Raw genomic sequence first — 12,618 nt, forward strand, 5'->3', positions numbered from 1 at the left:
AGCGCCACCCCCGACCGCCACCAGCCGACCGCCACCAGCCGACCGCCACAAGGCGACAGCCACCATCCCCAAGCGCCATCCCCGACCGCCACCACCCGACCGCCACCAGCCGACCGCCACCAGCCGACCGCCACAAGGCGACAGCCACCATCCCCAAGCGCCATCCCCGACCGCCACAAGGCGACCGCCACCAGCCGACCGCCACAAGGCGACAGCCACCATCCCCAAGCGCCACCAGCCGACCGCCACCAGCCGACCGCCACAAGGCGACAGCCACCATCCCCAAGCGCCACCCCCGACCGCCACCCCCCGACCGCCACCAGCCGACCGCCACAAGGCGACCGCCACAAGGCGACAGCCACCATCCCCAAGCGCCACCCCCGACCGCCACCCCCCGACCGCCACCAGCCGACCGCCACAAGGCGACAGCCACCATCCCCAAGCGCCATCCCCGACCGCCACCCCCCGACCGCCACAAGGCGACCGCCACCAGCCGACCGCCACAAGGCGACAGCCACCATCCCCAAGCGCCACCCCCGACCGCCGCCCCCCGACCGCCCCAAGGCGACCGCCACCAGCCGACCGCCACAAGGCGACAGCCACCATCCCCAAGCGCCATCCCCGACCGCCACCAGCCGACCGCCACCAGCCGACCGCCACAAGGCGACAGCCACCATCCCCAAGCGCCATCCCCGACCGCCACCAGCCGACCGCCACAAGGCGACAGCCACCATCCCCAAGCGCCATCCCCGACCGCCACCAGCCGACCGCCACCAGCCGACCGCCACCAGCCGACCGCCACAAGGCGACAGCCACCATCCCCAAGCGCCACCCCCGACCGCCACCAGCCGACCGCCACAAGGCGACAGCCACCATCCCCAAGCGCCATCCCCGACCGCCACCAGCCGACCGCCACAAGGCGACAGCCACCATCCCCAAGCGCCACCCCCGACCGCCACCAGCCGACCGCCACCAGCCGACCGCCACAAGGCGACAGCCACCATCCCCAAGCGCCACCCCCGACCGCCACCAGCCGACCGCCACCAGCCGACCGCCACAAGGCGACAGCCACCATCCCCAAGCGCCATCCCCGACCGCCACCACCCGACCGCCACCAGCCGACCGCCACCAGCCGACCGCCACCAGCCGACCGCCACAAGGCGACAGCCACCATCCCCAAGCGCCACCCCCGACCGCCACCAGCCGACCGCCACAAGGCGACAGCCACCATCCCCAAGCGCCATCCCCGACCGCCACCAGCCGACCGCCACCAGCCGACCGCCACCGGCCGACCGCCACCGGCCGTTCGCGGTGTGCGCCGCCGTTCCCCAAGCACCCTCCGGGACGAAGCCGGAGCCGGAGAATAGCAGCGGCCGTGCGTAAAAGCTGCGGCCGGGCCTCGCGGAAGGTCCCCGGGCAGCGAGCTGCCGAGCCCCGGCCTCCAGCTTCCACCAGATAATAGGACCGGGCGCGCGCAAAAGCTGCGGCCGGGCCTGGCGGAAGGTCCTCGGGCATCCAGCGAGATCACACGGCCCCCACCGGAGGCGGCTAGCGCCTCCGTAGAGTAGTGCCGGCCCGTGGAAGCGGCCGCCCGTCAGCCTGCGTTGCCGCTGGTCGAAAAATGCACTAAGTGCCAAACCCCATTCATTTACAACGGCGTGTCCGCCAGAGGGCGCACTTCCCCCGGCGGACCAGCCGGCGGGGCTCGTTAGAGAGTGTATCCGCCTGGCAGTGCCTCCTGGACGGCCTGTATTCCGGACCGCGACCGCTAACTTACGGGAGCCTAAACGGCCCGCGGACCAGCCGGCGGGTCCTCCGTGAAAGCCTATCCGCCTGGCGGTGCCTCCTGGACGGCCTGGATTCCGGACCGCGACCGCTAACTTACGGGACCCTAAACGGCCCGCGGACCAGCCGGCGGCTCCTCCGTGAAAGCCTATCCGCCTGGCGGTGGCTCCGGGCCGGCCTGGATTCCGGACCGCCACCGCTCACTCGCGGGACCCTAATCGGCCCGCGGACCAGCCGGCGGGACCTCCGTGAAAGCCTATCCGCCTGGCGGTGCCTCCTGGACGGCCTGGATTCCGGACCGCGACCGCTAACTTACGGGACCCTAAACGGCCCGCGGACCAGCCGGCGGCTCCTCCGTGAAAGCCTATCCGCCTGGCGGTGGCTCCGGGCCGGCCTGGATTCCGGACCGCCACCGCTCACTCGCGGGACCCTAATCGGCCCGCGGACCAGCCGGCGGGACCTCCGTGAAAGCCTATCCGCCTGGCGGTGCCTCCTGGCCGGCCTGGATTCCGGACCGCCACCGCTCACTCGCGGGACCCTAATCGGCCCGCGGACCAGCCGGCGGATCCTCCGTGAAAGCCTATCCGCCTTCGCCGGTTCCCCGGCCGGCCACGGGTGGCGAGAATCCGGCCTCCTCGCCCGGAGCGCGCTTCGACTTGGGCGAAAAATGCACCAAGTGCCAAACCCCATTCATTTACAACGGCGTGTCCGCCAGAGGGCGCACTTCCTCCGGCCGGCGGGGCTCGTTAGAGAGCGCGTCCGCCTTGGCCGGTTCCCCGGCCGGCCACGGGTGGCGAGAATCCGGCCTCCTCGCCCGGAGCGCGCTTCGACTTGGGCGAAAAATGCACCAAGTGCCAAACCCCATTCATTTACAACGGCGTGTCCGCCAGAGGGCGCACTTCCTCCGGCCGGCGGGGCTCGTTAGAGAGCGCGTCCGCCTTGGCCGGTTCCCCGGCCGGCCACGGGTGGCGAGAATCCGGCCTCCTCGCCCGGAGCGCGCTTCGACTTGGGCGAAAAATGCACCAAGTGCCAAACCCCATTCATTTACAACGGCGTGTCCGCCAGAGGGCGCACTTCCTCCGGCCGGCGGGGCTCGTTAGAGAGCGCGTCCGCCTTCGCCGGTTCCCCGGTCGGCCGCGAACGGCGAAAAGCCGGCCTCTTCCCCCGGAGCCCGGTCGGCGAATTATTATTTATTTATTTATTTATTTTTTTTCCAAAGTGCCAACGGCTCTCGCGCCGCGATGCGTCCGCCTTCGCCGGTTCCCCGGTCGGCCACGAAGTATTGCGCATGATTATACGCGATGTTAATATTTATTTAATTATTAAATAAATACATACATGTGTTTATTAATAATATACGCGATGTTAATATTTATTTAATTATTACCTATATTATGAATAAACTAACGGTGATTTTACACGATTTGACTACATACGTGACCGTGATATAGTGCCGAGGGCTCCCGCGCCGTCACGCGTCCGCCTTGGCAGGGGTCGCCCGCGGCAGCGAGCGTTCGGCTCGCGGGGGTCCGCGGGGTGTTATTAGGGAGTGCGGCAGCCGTGCCGAGGCTCCGGCCGGCCGCCGGAAGTCCGGCGGGGGAGCGTCGGAGCTCCGCGAGGCCGGCCGGGGAGCCTCTTAGTCATCGCCCGCGCTCGCGGTGGTCCCGGTCGCTTAAAGTGCCACGGGAGGCGTAGCGATGCCAGTGAGTGTGCGCCAAGTGCGAGAGGCGGTGCATTTACGCGCCGTGTCCGCGAGAGGGAGGCAATTCCCCGTTGCGACCTCCGGGAGATCAGCGGGCCGTTCAAATCGCTTAGCCGGGGTGCCGGGAGCCTCCTCGGGCGTCGAGTTAGGAGGGGGGCGCGCGGAGAACCGGCCGGAGGTCCCCTGGAAGCTCAGCGGGCCGTGGGAAACGCTTGGCCGGGGTGCCGGGAGCCTCGGCCGGCTTAAAAGTGAGGAGGAAAGCGCGCGGAGAACCGGCCGGAGGTCCCCTGGAAACTCAGCGGGACGTGGGAAAAAGCTCAGCCGGGGTGCCGGAAGCCTCGGCCGGCTTAAAACGTGAGGAGGAAAGCACCGGGAGAACCGGCTGGAGGTCTTCTGGAAGCTCAGCGGGCCGTGGAGAAAGCTTAGCCGGGGTGCCGGAAGCCTCGGCCGGCTTAAAATGTGAGGAGGAAACCGGCTGGACGTCTTCTGGAAGATCAGCGGGCCGTGGAAAATGCTAAGCCGAGGTGCTGGTTGTCGAATAAGGCTCCGCCATCTCGTAGAAGGTGCTAATAAAGTTCATATCCGCTCGGCTGGAGGTAATTGGCCAGCGGACCGGCCGCCGGGACCTCCGTGACCGCCTATCCGCCTGGCGGTGCCTCCTGGCCGGCGTGCATTCCGGGCCGCGACCGCTCACTTACGGGACCCTGATTGGCCCGCGGACCGGCCGGCGGGACCTCCGTGACAGCCTACCCGCCTGGCGGTGGCTGCTGGCCGGCGCGGATTCCGGGCCGCGACCGCTAACTTACGGGACCCTAATTGGCCCGCGGACCAGCTGGCGGGACCTCCGTGACAGCCTACCCGCCTGGCGGTGGCTGCTGGCCGGCGCGGATTCCGGGCCGCGACCGCTAACTTACGGGACCCTAATTGGCCCGCGGACCAGCTGGCGGGACCTCCGTGAAAGCCCATCCGCCTGCCGGTGCCTCCTGGCCGGCGTGGATTCCGGGCCGCGACCGCTAACTTACGGGACCATAAATGGCCCGCGGACCAGCTGGCGGGACCTCCGTGACCGCCTATCCGCCTGGCGGTGCCTCCTGGCCGGCCTGGATTCCGGGCCGCGACCGCTCACCTACGGGACCCTAAATGGCCCGCGGACCAGCCGGCGGGACCTCCGTGACAGCCTACCCGCCTCCCGGTGGCTGCTGGCCGGCGCGGATTCCGGGCCGCGACCGCTAACTTACGGGACCCCAATTGGCCCGCGGACCAGCCGGCGGGACCCCCGTGACCGCCTATCCGCCTTGGCCGGTTCCCCGGCCGGCCACGGATGGCGAGAATCCGGCCTCCTCGCCCGGAGCGCTCGTCGGCTTCGGCGAAAAATGCACTAAGTGCCAAACCCCATTCATTTACAATGGCGTGTCCGCCAGAGGGCGCAGTTCCCCCCGCGGACCGGCCGGCGGGACCTCCGTGACAGCCTATCCGCCTGGCGGTGGCTGCGGGCCGGCGCGAATTCCGGGCCGCGACCGCTAACTTACGGGACCCCGATTGGCCCGCGGACCAGCCGGCGGGACCTCCGTGACCGCCTATCCGCCTGCGCTGGTTCCCCGGCCGGCGCGAATTCCGGGCCGCGACCGCTAACTTACGGGACCCCGATTGGCCCGCGGACCAGCCGGCGGGACCTCCGTGACCGCCTATCCGCCTGCGCTGGTTCCCCGGCCGGCGCGAATTCCGGGCCGCGACCGCTAACTTACGGGACCCCGATTGGCCCGCGGACCAGCCGGCGGGACCTCCGTGACCGCCTATCCGCCTGCGCTGGTTCCCCGGCCGGCGCGAATTCCGGGCCGCGACCGCTAACTTACGGGACCCCAATTGGCCCGCGGACCAGCCGGCGGGACCTCCGTGACCGCCTATCCGCCTCCGCTGGTTCCCCCCTCGGCGTGGATTCCGGACCGCGACCGCTAAATTACGGGACCCAAATTGGCCCGCGGACCAGCCGGCGGGACCTCCGTGACCGCCTATCCGCCTTCGCTGGTTCCCCGGTCGGCCACAGATGACGAATATTCGGCCTCTCGCTCTGGAAGTCCTGCCGACTTAGCCGAAAATTTTCTAAGTGCCATCGGCTCTCGCTCGGAAAAGTGTCCGCCTCGTCTGGTTCCCCAGCTCGGCCTCAGAATTCGAAAATTCGGCCTCTCTGAGGTACCAGGGGTAGGCTTTATGTACTTGGTCCCCCCAGTTAGTGTACTCATCACTTTACCCCCCTTTCGCAAAATATAGTCGGCACGTATGTGCAGAACTGTTTATTTTCATTTTAAAAATTTTCTAAGTGCCAGCGGAAGCTGTCACACGAACTGTCCGAGCTACCACGGTGCCCATCCCGGGCAGTGACGGCAAAAGGCCGATGTGTGTTTGATGGAAGTCTGAATAATTTCTAAGTGCCAACGGCTCAACCGCCGTAAAGTGTCCGCCTCGGCTGGTTCTCCCGGTCGGCCCGAACGAGCGAAAATTCGGCCTCTTCCCCTGGAGGTCCGGAACATTTGGCGAATATTTTCAAAGTGCCAACGGCTGTTCCGCCGTAACGTGTCCGACCCGGCTGGTTCCTCCGGTCGGCCCGAACGAGCGAAAATTCGGCCTCTTCCCCTGGAGGTCCGGAACATTTTGGCGAATATTTTCAAAGTGCCAACGGCTGTTGCGCCGTAACGTGTCCGACCCGGCCGGTTCCTCCGGTCGGCCCGAACGAGCGAAAATTCGGCCTCTTCCCCTGGAGGTCCGGAACATTTTGGCGAATATTTTCAAAGTGCCAACGGCCGTTCCGCCGTAAAGTGTCCTACCCGGCTGGTTCCTTCGGTCGGCCCGAACGAGCGAAAATTCGGCCTCTTCCCCTGGAGGTCCGGAACATTTTGGCGAATATTTTCAAAGTGCCAACGGCTGTATCGCCGTAACGTGTCCGACCCGGCTGGTTCCTCCGGTCGGCCCGAACGAGCGAAAATTCGGCCTCTTCCCCTGGAGGTCCGGACGACTTTGGCGAATATTTTCTAAGTGCGAACGGCTGTTGCGCCGTAACGTGTCCGACCCGGCTGGTTCCTCCGGTCGGCCCGAACGAGCGAAAATTCGGCCTCTTCCCCTGGAGGTCCGGAACATTTTGGCGAATATTTTCAAAGTGCCAACGGCTGTTGCGCCGTAACGTGTCCGACCCGGCCGGTTCCTCCGGTCGGCCCGAACGAGCGAAAATTCGGCCTCTTCCCCTGGAGGTCCTGTGAAGTTTAACGAATATTTTCTAAGTGCGAACGGCTCTTCCGCCGTAACGTGTCCGACCCGGCTGGTTCCTCCGGTCGGCCTGAACGAGCGAAAATTCGGCCTCTTCCCCTGGAGGTCCTGTCAAGTTTAACGAATATTTTCTAAGTGCCATCGGCTCTTCCGCCGTAAGGTGTCCGACTCGGCCGGTTCCCCTAGTCGGCCAAATAATGTGACAATTCGGCCTCTCGCTCTGGAAGTCCGGCCAACTTCTGCGAATATTTTCTAAGTGCCATCGGCTCTTCCGCCGTAATGTGTCCGACTCGGCCGGTTCCTCCGGTCGGCCTGAACGAGCGAAAATTCGGCCTCTTCCCCTGGAGGTCCTGTCAAGTTTAACGAATATTTTCTAAGTGCCATCGGCTCTTCCGCCGTAAGGTGTCCGACTCGGCCGGTTCCTCCGGTCGGCCTGAACGAGCGAAAATTCGGCCTCTTCCCCTGGAGGTCCTGTCAAGTTTAACGAATATTTTCTAAGTGCCATCGGCTCTTCCGCCGTAAGGTGTCCGACTCGGCCGGTTCCTCCGGTCGGCCTGAACGAGCGAAAATTCGGCCTCTTCCCCTGGAGGTCCTGTCAAGTTTAACGAATATTTTCTAAGTGCCATCGGCTCTTCCGCCGTAAGGTGTCCGACTCGGCCGGTTCCTCCGGTCGGCCTGAACGAGCGAAAATTCGGCCTCTTCCCCTGGAGGTCCTGTCAAGTTTAACGAATATTTTCTAAGTGCCATCGGCTCTTCCGCCGTAAGGTGTCCGACTCGGCCGGTTCCTCCGGTCGGCCTGAACAAGCGAAAATTCGGCCTCTTCCCCTGGAGGTCCTGTCAAGTTTAACGAATATTTTCTAAGTGCGAACGGCTCTTCCGCCGTAAGGTGTCCGACCCGGCCGGTTCCTCCGGTCGGCCCGAACGAGCGAAAATTCGGCCTCTTCCCCTGGAGGTCCTGTCAAGTTTAACGAATATTTTCTAAGTGCCATCGGCTCTTCCGCCGTAAGGTGTCCGTCTCGGCCGGTTCCTCCGGTCGGCCTGAACGAGCGAAAATTCGGCCTCTTCCCCTGGAGGTCCTGTCAAGTTTAACGAATATTTTCTAAGTGCCATCGGCTCTTCCGCCGTAAGGTGTCCGACTCGGCCGGTTCCTCCGGTCGGCCTGAACAAGCGAAAATTCGGCCTCTTCCCCTGGAGGTCCGTTCAAGTTTAACGAATATTTTCTAAGTGCCATCGGCTCTTCCGCCGTAAGGTGTCCGACTCGGCTGGTTCCCGATGTCGGCCAGAACAAGTGGAAACTCGGCCTCTTCCCCTGGAGGTCAGTTGAAGTTTAACGAATATTTTCAAAGTGCCAACGGCTGCTCCGCCGTAAAGCGTCCGACTCGGCTGGTTCCCGATGTCGGCCAGAACAAGTGAAAATTCGGCCTCTTCCCCTGGAGGTCCGTTCAAGATTAACGAATATTTTCTAAGTGCCAACGGCTGCTCCGCCGTAAAGCGTCCGACTCGGCTGGTTCCCGATGTCGGCCAGAACAAGTGAACATTCGGCCTCTTCCCCTGGAGGTCCGTTCAAGATTAACGAATATCTTCTAAGTGCCAACGGCTCTTGCGCCGAAAAGCGTCCGCCTGGGCTGGTTCCTGATGTCGGCCAGAACAAGTGAAAATTCGGCCTCTTCCCCTGGAGGTCCGTTCAAGATTAACGAATATTTTCTAAGTGCCAACGGCTCTTGCGCCGAAAAGCGTCCGCCTCGGCTGGTTCCCGCGGTCGGACACAAAATGTGTCAATTCGGCCTCTCTGAGGTACCAGGGGTGGGCTTTATGTACTTGGTCCCCCCACTTAGTGTACTCATCACTTTACCCCCCTTTCGCAAAATATAGTCGGCACGTATGTGCAGAACTGTTTATTTTCATTTTAAAAATTGTCTAAGTGCCAGCGGAAGCTGTCACACGAACTGTCCGAGCTACCACGGTGCCCATCCCGGGCAGTGACGGCAAAAGGCCGATGTGTGTTTATGGAAGTCTGAATAATTTCTAAGTGCCAACGGCTGCTCCGCCGTAAAGTGTCCGCCTCGGCTGGTTCCCTTGGTCGGCCAGAACAAGTGAAAATTCGGCCTCTTCCCCTGGAGGTCCGGAACATTTTGGCGAATATTTCCTAAGTGCCAACGGCTGCTCCGCCGTAAAGTGTCCGCCTCGGCCGGTTCACCCGGTCGGCCAGAACAAGTGAAAATTTGGCCTCTTCCCCTGGAGGTCCGGAACATTTTGGCGAATATTTCCTAAGTGCCAACGGCTGCTCCGCCGTAAAGTGTCCGACTCGGCTGGTTCCCGATGTCGGCCAGAACAAGTGAAAATTCGGCCTCTTCCCCTGGAGGTCCGTTCAAGATTAACGAATATTTCCTAAGTGCCAACGGCTGCTCCGCCGTAAAGCGTCCGACTCGGCTGGTTCCCGATGTCGGCCAGAACAAGTGAAAATTCGGCCTCTTCCCCTGGAGGTCCGTTCAAGATTAACGAATATTTCCTAAGTGCCAACGGCTGCTCCGCCGTAAAGCGTCCGACTCGGCTGGTTCCCGATGTCGGCCAGAACAAGTGAAAAATCGGCCTCTTCCCCTGGAAGTCCGGCCGAGTTAAGGCAAATATTTCCTAAGTGCCAACGGCTGCTCAGCCTTAAAGTGTCCGACTCGGCTGGTTCCCGATGTCGGCCAGAACAAGTGAAAATCCGGCCTCTTCCCCTGGAAGTCCGGCCGAGTTAAGGCAAATATTTCCTAAGTGCCAACGGCTGCTCAGCCTTAAAGTGTCCGACTCGGCTGGTTCCCGATGTCGGCCAGAACAAGTGAAAATCCGGCCTCTTCCCCTGGAAGTCCGGCCGAGTTAAGGCAAATATTTCCTAAGTGCCAACGGCTGCTCAGCCTTAAAGTGTCCGACTCGGCTGGTTCCCGATGTCGGCCAGAACAAGTGAAAATCCGGCCTCTTCCCCTGGAAGTCCGGCCGAGTTAAGGCAAATATTTCCTAAGTGCCAACGGCTGCTCAGCCGTAAAGTGTCCGACTCGGCTGGTTCCCGATGTCGGCCAGAACAAGTGAAAATCCGGCCTCTTCCCCTGGAAGTCCGGCCGAGTTAAGGCAAATATTTCCCAAGTGCCAACGGCTGTTCCGCCGTAAAGGGTCCGACTCGGCTGGTTCCCGATGTCGGCCAGAACAAGTGAAAATCCGGCCTCTTCCCCTGGAAGTCCGGCCGAGTTAAGGCAAATATTTCCTAAGTGCCAACGGCTGTTCCGCCGTAAAGGGTCCGACTCGGCTGGTTCCCGATGTCGGCCAGAACAAGTGAAAAATCGGCCTCTTCCCCTGGAAGTCCGGCCGAGTTCGGCGAATAGTTCCTAAGTGCCAACGGCTGCTCCGCCGTAAAGAGTCCGACTGGGCTGGTTCCCGATGTCGGCCAGAACAAGTGAAAATCCGGCCTCTTCCCCTGGAAGTCCGGCCGAGTTAAGGCAAATATTTCCTAAGTGCCAACGGCTGTTCCGCCGTAAAGGGTCCGACTCGGCTGGTTCCCGATGTCGTCCAGAACAAGTGAAAAATTGGCCTCTTCCCCTGGAAGTCCGGCCGAGTTCGGCGAATATTTCCCAAGTGCCAACGGCTGTTCCGCCGTAAAGAGTCCGACTCGGCTGGTTCCCGATGTCGGCCAGAACAAGTGAAAATTCGGCCTCTTCCCCTGGAGGTCCGTTCAAGTTTGGGGAATATTTTCTAAGTGCCAACGGCTGCTCCGCCTTAAAGCGTCCGACTCGGCTGGTTCCCGATGTCGGCCAGAACAAGTGAAAATCCGGCCTCTTCCCCTGGAAGTCCGGCCGAGTTAAGGCAAATATTTCCTAAGTGCCAACGGCTGCTCAGCCTTAAAGGGCCCGACTCGGCTGGTTCCCGATGTCGGCCAGAACAAGTGACAATTCGGCCTCTTCCCCTGGAGGTCTTTTCAAGTTTAACGAATATTTTCTAAGTGCCAACGGCTGCTCCGCCTTAAAGCGTCCGACTCGGCTGGTTCCCGATGTCGGCCAGAACAAGTGACAATTCGGCCTCTTCCCCTGGAGGTCCTTTCAAGTTTAACGAATATTTTCTAAGTGCCAACGGCTGCTCCGCCTTAAAGAGTCCGACTCGGCTGGTTCCCGATGTCGGCCAGAACAGGTGAAAATTCGGCCTCTTCCCCTGGAGGTCCGTTCAAGTTTGGCGAATATTTTCTAAGTGCCAACGGCTGCTCCGCCTTAAAGTGTCCGACTCGGCTGGTTCCCGATGTCGGGCAGAACAAGTGACAATTCGGCCTCTTCCCCTGGAAGTCCGGCCGAGTTTGGCGAATATTTTCTAAGTGCCAACGGCTGCTCCGCCGTAAAGAGTCCGACTCGGCTGGTTCCCGATGTCGGCCAGAAAAAGTGACAATTCGGCCTCTTCCCCTGGAGGTCCTTTGAAGTTTAGCGAATATTTTCTAAGTGCCAACGGCTCTTGCGCCGAAAAGCGTCCGCCTCGGCTGGTTCCCGCGGTCGGCCGTAATAGGCGAAAATTCGGCCTCTTCCCCTGGAGCGACCTCCAAATTTGGGCGAAATTTTTCTAAGTGCCTAAAGGTACCAGGGGTTTGGGTACCAGGGGTGCAGTACGAACTGGTCTTTTGTCAACCCATGTACTTTTTCTAGAGTACATGGGTTGGTCCCCCCACTTAGTGTACTCATCACTTTACCCCCCTTTCGCAAAATATAGTCAGAACGAGCATGGGGGACGCAATTGTTTTCCATGCAAATCAATTGGGCCTGGTCCGAGCGCTGGTAACGGCCGCCAGCAAGCGTCCCCTGCTCGGATAGCAGAACTGAAGAAGGCACGGCACTTCCAGAGAGAGAGAGAAAATTTTCTAAGTGCCACATTTCTCAAAAATTTTCAAAGTGCCACATCTCTCAAAAAATTTCTAAGTGCCACATCTCTCAAAAACTTTCTAAGTGCCACATCTCTGAAAAACTTTCTAAGTGCCACATCTCTGAAAAAACTTTCTAAGTGCCACGTCTCTGAAAAACTTTCTAAGTGCCACAGCACGGCTGTGAAATATTCAAAGTCCTACAGGCATTGGCAGAATGCGCGGACGGCCGTCTGCTCCCGGCGGCCGCCGCGAAGCTACTACCCCCTCCCGGGGACGGCTGTCTGCTCCCGGCAGCCGTCCTTACCCCCCCTCCCCCGTTTGCACCGCCTGAAGTTAGACCCGCCTTGGTAGGGCCCCCACCGGCCCCGGCTCGCCGGCGTTGGGTGGACGGTTCCTGCCCACTTGCGGGTCCCGGTCGCTTGGCAACCGACCGGGGAGGACCAGCCGCCTCCTTAAACACAGGCTGGAAGGGAAATCCGATCAAGCTACGGAGGACCGGCCGCCTCCTTAAACACAGGCCGGAAGGGAAATCCGATCAAGCTACGGAGGACCGGTCGCCTCCCTAAACACAGGCCGGGCAAAAATCTGCGAATGGGCCCGTCAAGGGTAGTGGGTCATCCAAGGAGGGAGGTACCGGCCGCCTCCTTAAACACAGGCCGGGCAAAAATCTGCGAATGGCCCGTCAAGGGTAGAAGGTCATCCAAGGAGGGAGGTACCGGCCGCCTCCTTAAACACAGGCCGGGCAAAAATCTGCGAATGGCCCGTCAAGGGTAGAAGGTCATCCAAGGAGGGAGGTACCGGCCGCCTCCTTAAACACAGGCCGGGCAAAAATCTGCGAATGGCCCGTCAAGGGTAGAAGGTCATCCAAGGAGGGAGGTACCGGCCGCCTCCTTAAACACAGGCCGGGCAAAAATCTGCGAATGGCCCGTCAAGGGTAGAAGGTCATCCAAGGAGGGAGGTACCGGCCGCCTCCTTAAACACAGGCCGGGCAAAAATCTGC

Source organism: Syngnathus scovelli, unplaced genomic scaffold (assembly GCF_024217435.2).
Source record: "Syngnathus scovelli strain Florida unplaced genomic scaffold, RoL_Ssco_1.2 HiC_scaffold_372, whole genome shotgun sequence".
NCBI lineage: Eukaryota > Metazoa > Chordata > Actinopteri > Syngnathiformes > Syngnathidae > Syngnathus > Syngnathus scovelli.